Source organism: Arachis hypogaea, chromosome 11 (genome assembly GCF_003086295.3).
Source record: "Arachis hypogaea cultivar Tifrunner chromosome 11, arahy.Tifrunner.gnm2.J5K5, whole genome shotgun sequence".
Lineage (NCBI taxonomy): Eukaryota > Viridiplantae > Streptophyta > Magnoliopsida > Fabales > Fabaceae > Arachis > Arachis hypogaea.
In genome coordinates, this window is record NC_092046.1 from 56,195,572 (window position 1) to 56,209,561 (window position 13,990).

General features: G+C 40.1%; 1 non-coding gene across 1 annotated transcript; it reads left to right on the forward strand.

Annotated features, from left to right (window-relative positions):
- Positions 1-12,628: 12,628 nt before the first annotated feature.
- Positions 12,629-12,736, forward strand: LOC112725959 (small nucleolar RNA R71). The gene has a single exon (XR_003165036.1). It is a non-coding gene; the product is annotated as a small nucleolar RNA R71 (small nucleolar RNA).
- The last annotated feature ends 1,254 nt before the right edge of the window (positions 12,737-13,990 follow it).

Genomic DNA, 13,990 nt, shown 5'->3' on the forward strand with positions numbered 1-13,990 from the left:
ATTCTCTTAGTTTAGTATGTTGATTCTTGAACACAGCTACTTTATGTGTCTTGGCCGTGGCCCTAAGCACTCTGTTTTCCAGTATTACCACCGGATACATACATGCCACAGACACATAACTGGGTGAACCTTTTCAGATTGTGACTCAGCTTTGCTAAAGTCCCCAATTAGAGGTGTCCAGGGTTCTTAAGCACACTCTTTTTTTGCTTTGGACCTTGACTTTAACCGCTCAGTCTCATGTTTTCACTTGACACCTTCACGCCACAAGCACATGGTTAGGGACAACTTGGTTTAGCCGCTTAGGCCAGGATTTTATTCCTTTAGGCCCTCCTATCCACTGATGCTCAAAGCCTTGGCATCCTTTTTATTTTTACTACCTAAAAATAATGCCAAAAAGCGTATAAATTATCCGCTCATCACAACACCAAACTTAAATTGTTGCTTGTCCCCAAGCAACTAAAAACAAAGTAGGATAAAAAGAAGAGAATATACAATAAATTTCAAAAATGTCTATGAAGATCAGTTTTAATTAGATGAGTGGGGCTCCTAGCTTTTTGTTTTTGAATAGTTTTGGCATCTCACTTTATCCTTTGAAGTTCAGAATGATTGGCTTCTATAGGAACTCAGAATTCAGATAGTGTTATTGATTCTCCTAGTTCAGTATGTTGATTCTTAAACACAGTTACTTTATGAGTCTTGGCCGTGACCCTAAGCATTTTGTTTTCCAGTATTACCACCGGATACATAAATGCCACAGACACATAACTGGGTGAACCTTTTCAGATTGTGACTCAGCTTTGCTAGAGTCCCCAATTAGAGGTCTCCAGAGCTCTTAAGCATACTCTTTTTGCTTTGGACCACAACTTTAACCGCTCAGTCTCAAGCTTTTCACTTGACACCTTCATGCCACAAGCACATGGTTAGGGACAGCTTGGTTTAGCCGCTTAGGCCAGGATTTATTCCTATGGACCCTTCTATCCATTAATGCTCAAAGCCTTGGATCCTTTTTCTACCGTTGCCTTTTGGTTTAAAGGGTTACTGGCTTTTTCTGCTTGCTTCTTCTTTTTCTTTCTTTTCTCTCTTTTTTTTTCTTTATTTTTTTTGCCACTTTTTTTTTCCGCAAGCTTTTTCACTGCTTTTTCTTGCTTCAAGAATCAATTTTATGATTTTTCAGATTATCAATAACATTTCTCCTTTTTCATTATTCTTTCAAGAGCCAACAATTTTAACATTCATAAACAACAAATTCAAAAATATGCACTGTTCAAGCATTCATTCAGAAAAACAAAAAGTATTGCCACCACATCAAAATAATTAAACTATTTTAAAATTCAAAATTCATGTACTTCTTTTTCTTTTTCAGAAAACATTTTTCATTTAAGAAAGGTGATGGATTCATAGGACATTCATAACTTTAAAGCATAGACACTAGACACTAATGATCATGTAATAAAGACACAAACATAGATAGAACATAAAGCATAATTTTCGAAAAACAGAAAAATAAGAGCAAGGAGATTAAAGAACGGGTCCACCTTAGTGATGGCGGCTAGTTCTTCCTCTTGAAGATCCAATGGAACGCTTGAGCTCTTCTATGTCTCTTCCTTGCCTTTGTTGCTCCTCCCTTATGGATCTTTGGTCTTCTCTAATTTCATGAAGGAGGATGGAATGCTCTTGGTGTTCCACCCTTAGTTGTCCCATGTTGGAACTTAATTCTCATATGGAGGTGTTAATTTGCTTCCAATAATTTTGTGGAGGGAAGTGCATCCCTTGAGGCATCTTAGGGATTTTATGATGAGGAATTTCCTCATGTTCTTGTTGAGGTCCATGAGTGGGCTCTCTTTCTTGCTCCATCCTTTTCTTAGTGATGGGCTTGTCCTCATCAATGAGGATGTCTTCCTCTATGTCAATTTCAGCTGAATTGCAGAGGTGACAAATTAGATAAGGGAAGGCTAACCTTGCCAAAGTAGAGGACTTGTCCGCCACCTTGTAGAGTTCTAGGGATATAACCTCATGAACTTCTACCTCCTCTCCATTCATGATGCTATGGATCATGATAGCCCGGTCTATAGTAACTTCAGACCGGTTGCTAGTAGGAATGATTGAGCGTTGGATGAACTCCAACCATCCCCTAGCCACTGGCTTGAGGTCAAGCCTTCTTAGTTGAACCGGCTTCCCTCTTGAATCTCTCTTCCATTGAGCGCCTTCCACACAAATGTCTAATAGGACTTGGTCCAACCTTTGATCAAAGTTGACCCTTCTAGTGTAGGGGTGTGCATCTCCTTGCATCATTGGCAAGTTGAATGCCAATATTACATTTTCCGGACTGAAATCTAAGTATTTTCCCCGGACCATTGTAAGCCAATTATTTGGGTCCGAGTTCACACTTTGATAATGGTTTTTGGTGATCCATGCATTAGCATAGAACTCTTGAACCATTAAGATCCTGACTAGTTGAATGGGGTTAGTGAGAATTTTCCAACCTCTTCTTCGAATCACATGTCGGATCTCCGGACATTCACTCTTTTTGAGCTTAAAGGGAACCTCGGGGATCACCTTTTTCTTTGCCATAAATTTATAGAAGTGGTTTTGATGTACCTTTGAGATGAATCTCTCCATCTCCCATGACTCAGAGGTGGAAGCTTTTGCCCTCCCTTTCCTCTTTCTAGAGATTTCTCTGGCCTTAGGTGCCATAAATGGTTATAGAAAAACAAAAGGCGACGCTTTTACCATACCAAACTTAAAAGGTTTGCTCGTCCTGGAGCAAAAGAGGAAAGAAGTGAGTAGAAGAAGAAGAAAATGGAGGAGATGGAGGGTTGGTGTAGGTTCGACCAAGTTGGAGAGAAGTGTGTATGATGTGTGAAAATGAAGGTGGTGAGGGGGGTATTTATAGGGTAAGAGAGAGGGGGTTTTTCGTGTATTAGGGGTTGGGTTTGGGAGGGAAAGTATTTGAATTTGAATTGTGAGGTTGGTGGGATTTTTTGGGGAAGAGTGGGTGGAGGTGATTGGTAAAGATGTGAGGGGTATTTGGAAAAGGGTGTTATGGAAAGGTGTGAAGAAGAGAGGGAGAGAGTTGAGGTAGGTGGGGATCCTGTGGGGTCCACAGATCCTGAGGTGTCAAGGATTTCTCATCCGTTCACCATGTTGGCGTGTAAACGCCCCTTGGAGTGCCAATCCTGGCGTTAAACGCCAAGTTGCTGCCCATTTCTGGCGTTTAACGCCAACTTTTCTTCCCTTTCTGGCATTAAACGCCAACTTGTTGCCCTTTTCTGGCGTTAAATGCCAGCTTGTTGCCCTTTTCTGGTGTTAAACGCCCAGAATGGTGCCAGACTGGGCGTTTAATGCCCATTCTGCTACCCTTACTGGCGTTTAAACACCAGTAAGCTTCTCCTCTAGGGTGTGCTATTTTTAATGCTATTTTTCATTCTGTTTTTGCTTTTTCGGTTGTTTTTGTGACTTCACATGATTATCAACCTAAAGAAAATATAAAATAACAATGGAAAATAAATAGATATAATTGAATAAAATTGGGTTGCCTCCCAATAAGCGCTTCTTTAATGTCAATAGCTTGACAGTGGGCTCTCATGGAGCCTCACAAATACTCAGAGCATGATGATGGCCTCCCAACACCAAACTTAGAGTTTGAATGTGGGGGCTCTGTTTGACTCTGTGATAAACTACTATTTTATGGTTTATATTGTGTGGTTTTATGATGATCCTGGCCCACTTATTCATTAAAATAGCATGCATTTATATTTCCTTTCTGAAATTATTACATGAGTGAAAATTGCTTCCTAGAGACTTTTAATTATACATTTTACTTCTCCTTTATTCCATTCGATGTCGTGATCTGTGTGTTAAGCGTTTCAGGCTTTATAGGGCAAGAATGAGTTGGAGATTTGAAAGGAAGCTAGCAAAAATGGAAGGAACACAAGAAATTGAGGAGATGACCAGCTAGAAGCGACGCGGCCGCATGGATGACGCGACTGCGTGGAGGAGAGCAATTTGAAGTGACGCGGCCGCATGGATGACGCGACCGCGCGGCATGGAATAGCACGAGTGACGCGGCCGCATGGACGACGCGTCCGCGTGGCAAATCAGAAACGCGAATGACGCGTCCGCATGAGCGACGCGATCGCGTGACGTGCGCGATCTGCATAATTTGCAGATTCGCTGGGGGCGATTTTGGACCCTATTTTGACCCAGTTCTCGGCCCAGAACAACAGACTAGAGCCAGAGAACATGCAGAAACCAAAGACAGCATTCATTCTACACAGTTTTAGTTTTTAGATCTAGTTTTGCTCCTCCTCTAGGTTTTCTATTTTACACATTCATAGTTCTTAGGATTTTAGTTTCTCTAGCTTTTTTCATTGGGATATTGAGAAGAGTTATTACCTCATCAAGACTTCATCATTCTAGTTCGTTTTCTTTACTTGGCTTACTCTTCCATGTTCCTTGCTTTGTTTAATTTTACCATTGGAATATTTTTAGGATTATTTAATACAAGGATCACTTTTATTTTTAATTGATTATTTTTAATTTTTATTTACAATGTCTTTCTTCAATTCCTTTTCATATGCTATGAATTTTACCTTCACAATGAGTGAGTAGTTCCCTAACTTGATGGGGAGTTGATTGAAAGGAACCCTTGAGTTGGAAGGTTCAAGAGAAAGATTGTAATTGGGTTATTGTTGGATTGCTCTCTAATTCCTGACACCAATCCTCCCCAGAGTGGATTGGAACTTGTGAATAGAACAGCATTCCAACTTGTTTTACCTCCCTTTACTTAGTAAAGGATAACTAAACGAAATAACCTTCAATTGTCAATTAATCTTAAGAGTGTTCCATCAAGAATAGGGCTTCCATGTAATCAACTCCCAGTCAAGGCTTTTATTTACATTATTCAATTTCATCAATTTAATTTCCTGTTTACTCAACTCAAACCTTTTCAAAAATATCAGATTAATAAAATAGCACTCCTTCCTGCAACTCGTTGGGAGACGACCTTGGATTCATACTCCCAGTATTTTAAATTTCAATTTTCTGTGACACCTTTCTAAATTGAGCGGTGGATTTCTAGCGAGTTAAGAACTATACTTGCAACGCATATATTCTAATAATTTTTAATTCACCAATTTCTGCCCGCATCAATTTTTGGCGCCGTTGCTGGGGAGTTGCAATAGAGTGCTAAAGTTATTAATTAGAATTTATTTATTTGAATTTTATTTTATTTTGCTACTATGAGCTACCTGTTTCTTTCGTCAAATGATGCGTTCACTTACTGATCCGCGCTTGCTAGTATTCGATCCTGAAATTGAAAGGACTATTTCACGAATAAGGCGAGCTCGGCATCGGTTAGTCTACTCTGAGGGCGGATCTAAAAGTGAACTTGAGGAGAAATCAGCTCCCGTTCTACTGATTCGGTTGATTCACGTGCAGACGACATGGCAGAACCTAGGAGAGTTACCATCTAGGAGGAAGGAGCCCCTAATTTTACAATGCAACCGTTTCAAGCGCATCACCCAGTGGTGGCTACAGATTTTGAAATAAAGACCGCACTGCTTAATTTGATGCCCAAGTTTCATGGCTTACCTGCTCAAGAGCCTATCAAGCACCTGAGAGATTTCCAAGCAGCCTGTTCCACTGTCAGGCGAGATGGTACAGATGAAACTTCAATTCTGCTGAAAGCTTTCCCGTTTTCTCTTGAGGGAAAAGCAAGAGAGTGGTACTACACTCAACCCCTAGCAAATGTATCCAACTGGGATACGCTCAGAAAAGAGTTTTTGGAGAAATTCTTTCCATCTGAAGTTACTAATAAACTAAGGAAAGATATTTCCACTATTGTTCAAGATGACAACGAGACTCTCTTTGAATATTGGGAGCGCTTCAATAATCTTCTGGAAGCATGCCCCAACCACATGATTGACAAGATAGTGTCACTCAGCTATGTCACACAGGGCATGAGCCCCCAAGATAAAACCACATTAGAAAGTGCTAGCAATGGGTCTATGAAGAAGTACAAGACCACTGATGAGGCATGGCAATTGATCAGCGACTTAGCTGAATCCACTAGGAACCACAGACAGAAGCAAGGCCATTCAAAAGCTGTTGCAGAAGTATCCTCTAGCAGAGAGACTGCTGCTCTAACTCGGAGTATCTGTGAAATGACTGGTGCACATAATTGTGATCATCAACAACGGTGCCAAAGGACTTAGAGATCTCAAACGTGAATCACACTTTGTCACAATTCCGTACAACTAACCAGCAAGTGCACTGGGTCGTCCAAGTAATAAACCTTACGTGAGTAAGGGTCGATCCCACAGAGACTGTCGGCTTGAAGCAAGCTATGGTCATCTTGTAAATCTCAGTCAGGCGGATTCAAATGGTTATGGAGTTTAAGGTGATGAAAATAAACATAAAATAAAGATAGAGGTACTTATGTAATTCATTGGTGGATTTCAGATAAGCGTATGAAGTTGCTTTGTTCCCCTTGAACCTCTACTTTCCTATTGCCTTCTTCCAATCATTCATACTCCCTTCCATGGCAAGCTTTATGTTGGGCATCACCATTGTCAATGGCTACATCCTGTCCTCTCAGTGAAAATGGTCCTGATGCTCTGTCACAACATTGGCTAATCAGCTGTCGGTTCTCGATCATGTCGGAATAGGATCCATTGATCCTTTTGTGTCTGTCACACGCCCCACAATCGCGAGTTGAAGCTCATCACAGTCATCCCTTCCCAGATCCTACTCAGAATACCACAGACAAGGTTTAGACGTTCCGGATCTCAGGAATGGCTGCCATTAATTCTATCCTATACCACGAAGGTTCCAATCTTAGATTACAAACCCAAGAGATACGCATTCAAGCCATTGCTAGTAGAACAGAGGTGGTTGTCAGGCACATGTTCATAGGTGAGAATGATGATGAGTGTCACGGATCATCACATTCATCAAGTTGAAGAACGAATGAATATCTTGGAGAAGAAATAGACTTGAGTTGAATAGAAAAACAATAGTACTTGTATTAATTCATGAAGAACAGCAGAGCTCCACACCTTAATCTATGGTGTGTAGAAACTCCACCGTTGAGAATACATAAGAACAAGGTCCAGGCATGGCCATGAGGCCAGCCCCCAAACGTGTCTAAGATAGCATAAGACTTATCAAAGATTGAAAATACAATAGTATAAGGTCCTATTTATAGAGAACTAGTAGCATAGGGTTACAGAAATTAGTAATTAATGCAGAAATCTTCTTCCGGGCTGGTGTGTGCTTGGGCTGAGCATTGAAGCTTCCACGTGTAAAGACTTTTTTTGGAGTTAAACGCTAGCTTTTGTGCCAGTTTGGGCGTTTAACTCCAGCTTTTGTGCTAGTTTTGGAGTTAAACGCTAGAATTCTTGAGCTGACTTGGAACACCTATTTGGGCCATCAAATCTCGGGTAAAGTATGAACTATTATATATTGCTGGAAAGCCCAGGATGGCTACTTTCCAACGCAATTGAGAGCGTACCAATTGAGCTTCTGTAGCTCCAGAAAATCCACTTTGAGTGCAGGGAGGTCAGAATCCAACAACATCTGCAGTCCTTTTTCAGCCTCTGAATCAGAATTTTGCTCAAGTCCCTCAATTTCAGCCAGAAAATACATGAAATCACAGAAAAACACACAAACTCATAGTAAAGTCTAGAAGAGTGATTTTTATTTAAAAACTAATAAAAATATAATAAAAACTAATTAAAATATACTAAAAACATACTAAAAACAATGCCAAAAAGCGTATAAATTATCCGCTCATCACAACACCAAACTTAAATTGTTGCTTGTCCCCAAGCAACTAAAAATCAAATAGGATAAAAAGAAGAGAATGTACAATGAATTCCAAAAACATCTATGAAGATCAGTATTAATTAGATGAGCGGGGCTTTTAACTTTTTGCTTCTGAACAGTTTTGGCATCTCACTTTATCCCTTGAAGTTCAGAATGATTGGCATCTATAGGAACTCAGAATTCAGATAGTGTTATTGATTCTTCTAGTTAAGTATGTTGATTCTTGAACACAGCTACTTTATGAGTCTTGGCCGTGGCCCTAAGCACTTTGTTTTCCAGTATTACCACCGGATACATAAATGCCACAGACACATAACTGGGTGAACCTTTTTAGATTGTGACTCAGCTTTGCTAGAGTCCCCAATTAGAGGTGTACAGGGTTCTTAAGCACACTCTTCTTTTTGCTTTGGACCTCGACTTTAACCGCTTAGTCTCAAGTTTTCACTTGACACCTTCACGCCACAAGCACATGGTTAGGGACAGCTTGGTTTAGCCGCTTAGGCTAGGATTTTATTCCCGTGGGCCCTCCTATCCACTGATGCTCAAAGCCTTGGATCCTTTTTTTATCACCCTTGCCTTTTGGTTTAAAGGGGTATTAGCTTTTTCTGCTTGCTTTTCTTTTTCTTTTCTTTTTCTTCTTTTTTTTTCTCTCTTTTTTTTCGCATATATCTTTTTTCTGCAAGCTTTTCACTGCTTTTTCTTGCTTCAAGAATCAATTTTATGATTTTTCAGATCATCAAATAACATTTTTCCTTTTCCTTTCATTCTTTCAAGAGCCAACAATTTTAACATTCATAAACAATCAAATTCAAAAATTTGCACTGTTCAAGCATTCATTCAGAAAGACAATAGTATTGCCACCACATCAAAATAATTAAACTGTTTTAAAATTTGAAATTCATGCATTTTTTTTAATTAAATACATTTTTCATTTAAGAAAGGTGATGGATTCATTTTCATAGCTTTAAGGCATGGACACTTAGACACTAATGATCATGTAATAAAGACACAAACATAAATAACATAAGCATAAAAATTCGAAAAACAGAAAAATAAAGAACAAGGAAGTTAAAGAACGGGTCCACCTTAGTGATGGCAGCTTGTTCTTCCTCTTGAAGATCTTATGGAGTGCTTGAGCTCCTCAATGTCTCTTCCTTGCCTTTGTTGCTCCTCTCTCATGGTTCTTTGATCTTCTCTAATTTCATGGAGGAGGATGGAATGCTCTTGGTGCTCCACCCTTAGTTGTCCCATGTTGGAACTTAATTCTCCTAGGGAGGTGTTGATTTGCTCCCAATAGTTTTGTGGAGGAAGATGCATCCCTTGAGGCATCTCAGGGATTTCATGATAAGGAATTTCCTCATGCTTTTGATGAGGTTCTCTTGTTTTCTCCATCCTTTTCTTAGTGATGGGTTTGTCCTCATCAATGAGAATGTCTCCCTCTATGTCAATTCCAACCGAATTGCAAAGGTGACAAATGAGATGAGGGAAGGCTTACCTTGCCAAAGGAGAAGACTTGTCCGCCACCTTGTAGAGTTCTTGGGATATAACCTCATGAACTTCCACTTCCTCTCCAATCATGATGCTATGTATCATGATAGCCCGGTCTATAGTAGCTTCGGACCGGTTGCTAGTGGGAATGATTGAGTGTTGGATGAACTCCAACCATCCCCTAGCCACGGGCTTGAGGTCATGCCTTCTTAGTTAAACCGGCTTTCCTCTTGAATCTCTCTTCCATTGAGCGCCCTCTTCACATATGTCCATGAGAACTTGGTCCAACCTTTGATCAAAGTTGACCCTTCTAGTGTATGGATGTGCATCTTCTTGCATCATGGGCAAGTTGAATGCCAACCTTACATTTTCCGGACTAAAATCTAAGTATTTCCCTTGGACTATTGTAAGCCAATTCTTAGGGTCCGGGTTCAAACTTTGATCATGGTTCTTGGTGATCCATGCATTGGCATAGAATTCTTGAACCATTAAGATTCCAACTTGTTGAATGGGGTTGGTGAGAACTTCCCAACCTCTTCTTCGGATCTCATGTCGGATCTCCGGATATTTGCCCTTTTTGAGCTTAAAAGGGACCTCGGGGATCACCTTCTTCTTGACCACAACTTCATAGAAGTGGTCTTGATCTACCCTTGAGAGGAATCTCTCCATCTCCCATGACTCGGAGGTGGAAGCTTTTGCCTTCCCTTTCCTCTTTCTAGAGGTTTCTCCGGCCTTTGGTGCTATAAATGGTTATAGAAAAACAAAAAGCTTTAGCTTTTACCACACCAAACTTAGAAGGTTGCTCGTCCTCGAGCAAAAGAAGAAAGAAGAGAGTAGAAGAAGAAGAAGAAATAGAGGAGATGGGGTGGGCTTTGTGTTTCGGCCAAGGGGGAGAAGTGGTGTTTAGGTTGTGTGAAAATGAAGGAGTGAAGATAGGTTTATATAGGAGTGAGAGGGGTGTGTATGGTTCGGCCATAGAGGGTGGGTTTGGGAGGGAAAGTGGTTTGAATTTGAATGGTGAGGTAGGTGGGATTTTATGAAGGATGGATGTGAGTGGTGAAGAGAATGGTGGGATTTGATAGGTGAGGGGTTTTTTGGGGAAGAGGTATTGAGGTGATTGGTGAATGGGTGAAGAAGAGAGAGAGTGGTGGAGTCCACAGATCCTGAGGTGTCAAGGATATCTCATCCCTACACCAAGTGGCATGCAAAATGCCCCTTTCTACCAATCCTGGCGTTAAACGCCATGCTGCTGCCCATTTCTGGCGTTTAACGCCAGCTTCTTGCCCATTTCTAGCGTTAAACGCCAGTCTGGTGCCCTTTTCTGGCGTTAAACGCCCAGAATGGTGCCAGACTGGGCGTTTAACGCCCATTCTGCTACCTTTACTGGCGTTTAAACGCCAGTAACTATCTCCTCCAGGGTGTTCTCTTTTTCATTCTATTTTTCACTTTGTTTTTGCTTTTTCAATTGTTTTTGTGACTTCACATGATCATCAACCTACAGAAAACAAAAAATAACAATAGAAAATAGAAATTTAACATAGATAAGTAAAAATTGGGTTGCCTCCCAACAAGTGCTTCTTTAATGTTAATAGCTTGACAGTGGCTCTCATGGAGCCTCACAGATGTTCAGAGCAATGTTGGAACCTCCCAACACCAAACTTAGAGTTTGAATGTGGGGGTTCAACACCAAACTTAAAGTTTGGTTGTGGCCTCCCAACACCAAACTTAGAGTTTGACTGTGGGGGCTCTGTTTGACTCTGTATTGAAAGAAGCTCTTCATGCTTCCTCTCCATGGTGACAGAGGGATATCCTTGAACTTTAAACACAAGGGAATCTTCATCCACTTGAATGATCAATTCTCCTCTGTCAACATCAATCACAGCTTTTGCTGTGGCTAGGAAGGGTCTGCCAAAGATGATGGATTTATCCATACACTTTCCAGTCTCTAGGACTATGAAATCAGCAGGGATGTAATAGTCTTCAACCTTTACCAAGACATCCTCTACAAGTCCATAAGCTTGTCTCTTTGAATTGTCTGCCATCTCTAATGAGATTCTTGCAGCTTGTACCTCAATGATCCCTAGCTTCTCTATTACAGAGAGAGGCATAAGGTTTATGCTTGACCCTAGGTCACACAGAGCCTTCTCAAAGGTCATGGTGCCTATGGTACAAGGGATTGAGAACTTCCCAGGGTCCTATCTCTTTTGAGGTAATCTCTGCCTAGTCAAGTCATCCAGTTCTTTGATGAGCAATGGAGGTTCATTCTCCCAAGTCTCATTACCAAATAACTTGGCATTTAGCTTCATGATTGCTCCAAGGTACTTAGCAACTTGCTCTTCAGTAACATCTTCATCCTCTTCAGAGGAAGAATACTCATCAGAGCTTATGAATAGCAGAAGTAAATTCAATGGAATCTCTATGGTCTCTGTGTGAACCTCAGATTCCCATGGTTCCTCATTAGGGAACTCCATGGAGGTCAGTGGGCGTCCATTGAGGTCTTCCTCAATGGGAATCACTGCCTCTTCCTCCTCTCCATGTTCGGCCATTGAGATGCGGTTATGGCCTTGCACTCTCTTTTTGGATTCTCTTCTGTATTGCTTGGGAGAGTGTTAGGAGGGAGTTCAGTAATTTTCTTACTCAGCTGACCCAATTGTGCCTCTAAATTTCTAATGGAGGACCTTGTTTCAGTCATGAAACTTTGAGTGGTTTTGATTAGATCAGAGACAACGGTTGTTAAGTCAGAGGGGTTTTGCTTAGAATTCTCTGTCTGTTGCTGAGAAGATGATGGAAAAGGCTTGCTATTGCTAAACCTGTTTCTTCCACCATTGTTGTTGTTGAAACCTTGTTGAGGTCTCTGTTGATCCTTCCATGAGAGATTTGGATGATTTCTCCATGAAGGATTATAGGTGTTTCCATAGGATTCTCCCATGTAATTCACCTCTTCCATTGCTGGGTTCTCAGGATCATAAGCTTTTTCTTTAGAGGAAGCTTCCTTAGTACTGCCTGTTGCTGCTTGCATTTCAAACAGATTCTGAGAAATCATATTGACTTGTTGGGTCAATATTTTATTCTGAGCCAATATGGCATTCAGAGTATCAATCTCAAGAACTCCTTTCTTCTGAGTTGTCCCATTATTCACAAGATTCCTTTCAGAGGTGTACATGAATTGGTTATTTGCAACTATTTCAATGAGTTCTTGAGCTTCTGCAGGCGTCTTCTTCAGATGAAGAGATCCTCCATCAGAGCTATCCAATGACATCTTGGATAATTCAGACAGACCATCATAGAAGATTCCTATGATGCTCCATTCTGAAAGCATGTCAGAAGGGCACCTTCTGATCAATTGCTTGTATCTCTCCCAAGCTTCATAGAGGGACTCACCATCCTTCTGTCTAAAGGTTTGGACTTCCACTCTAAGCTTACTCAATTTTTGAGGTGGAAAGAACTTTGCCAAGAAGGCATTGACTAGCTTTTCCCAAGAGTTCAGGCTTTCCTTAGGTTGTGAATCCAACCATGTTCTAGCTCTGTCTCTTACAGCAAAAGGAAAGAGCATAAGTCTGTAGACTTCAGGGTCAACCCCATTGGTCTTGACAGTGTCACAGATTTGCAAGAACTCAGCTAAGAACTGATGAGGATCTTCCAATGGAAGTCCATGAAACTTGCAATTCTGTTGCATTAGAGAAACTAATTGAGGCTTAAGCTCAAAGTTGTTTGCTCCAATGGCAGGGATAGAGATGCTTCTCCCGTAGAAATCAGGAGTAGGTGCAGTAAAGTCACCAAGCACCTTCCTTGCATTGTTGGCATTGTTGTTTTCGGCTGCCATGGTTTCTTCTTCTTTGAAGAGCTCTGTTAGGCCCTCTAAAGAGAATTGTTCTTTAGCTTCTCTTAGCTTTCTCTTCAAGGTCCTTTCAGGTTCAGGATTAGCTTGAACAAGTATGCCTTTATCTTTGTTCCTGCTCATATGAAAGAGAAGAGAACAAGAAAGTAGAGAATCCTCTATGTCACAGTATAGAGATTCCTTGAGGTGTCAGAGGAAAAGATGAATAGAAGGACGTGGTAGATGAAGGAGAATTCGAACATATAAAGAAGGAGGGAGTTCGAATTGTACCTTGAGGAGGAGTCTTAGTCCCTTAAATAGAAGGATGTGAGAAGAGGGGAAGAATTTTTGAAAATTAATTAAAAGATTTTAAAATGAAATTTGAAAATTTGATTGAGATTTTCGAAAACTAAGATTGGGAAAGAAATAAAGTGATTTTTGAAAAATATTTTGAAATTAAAAAAAGATATGATTGAAAAAATTAATTTTGAAAAAGATGTGATTGAAAAGATATGTTTGAAAAGATATGATTGAAAATCAATTTAGAAAAAGAAAATTTTTAAAATTAAAGTTGATTACTTGACTATCAAGAAATTAAAAGATATGATTTTAAAATTTAAAGTTTGATCCTTTCTTAATAGGCAAGTAACAACTTGAAAATTTTGAAGTAAATCTTTAATTGAAGCAAGGATTTTTGAAAATAGTAAAAATAAATATAAAATGGAAAGAAATTGATTTTGAAAGAGATATGATTGAAAATATATGATTTGAAAAAGATTTGATTTTGAAAAATTATGAAAACTTGAAAAAAATGTGAATTAAAAACAAAATCTTCCCTCTAGTGTCATCCTGGCGTTA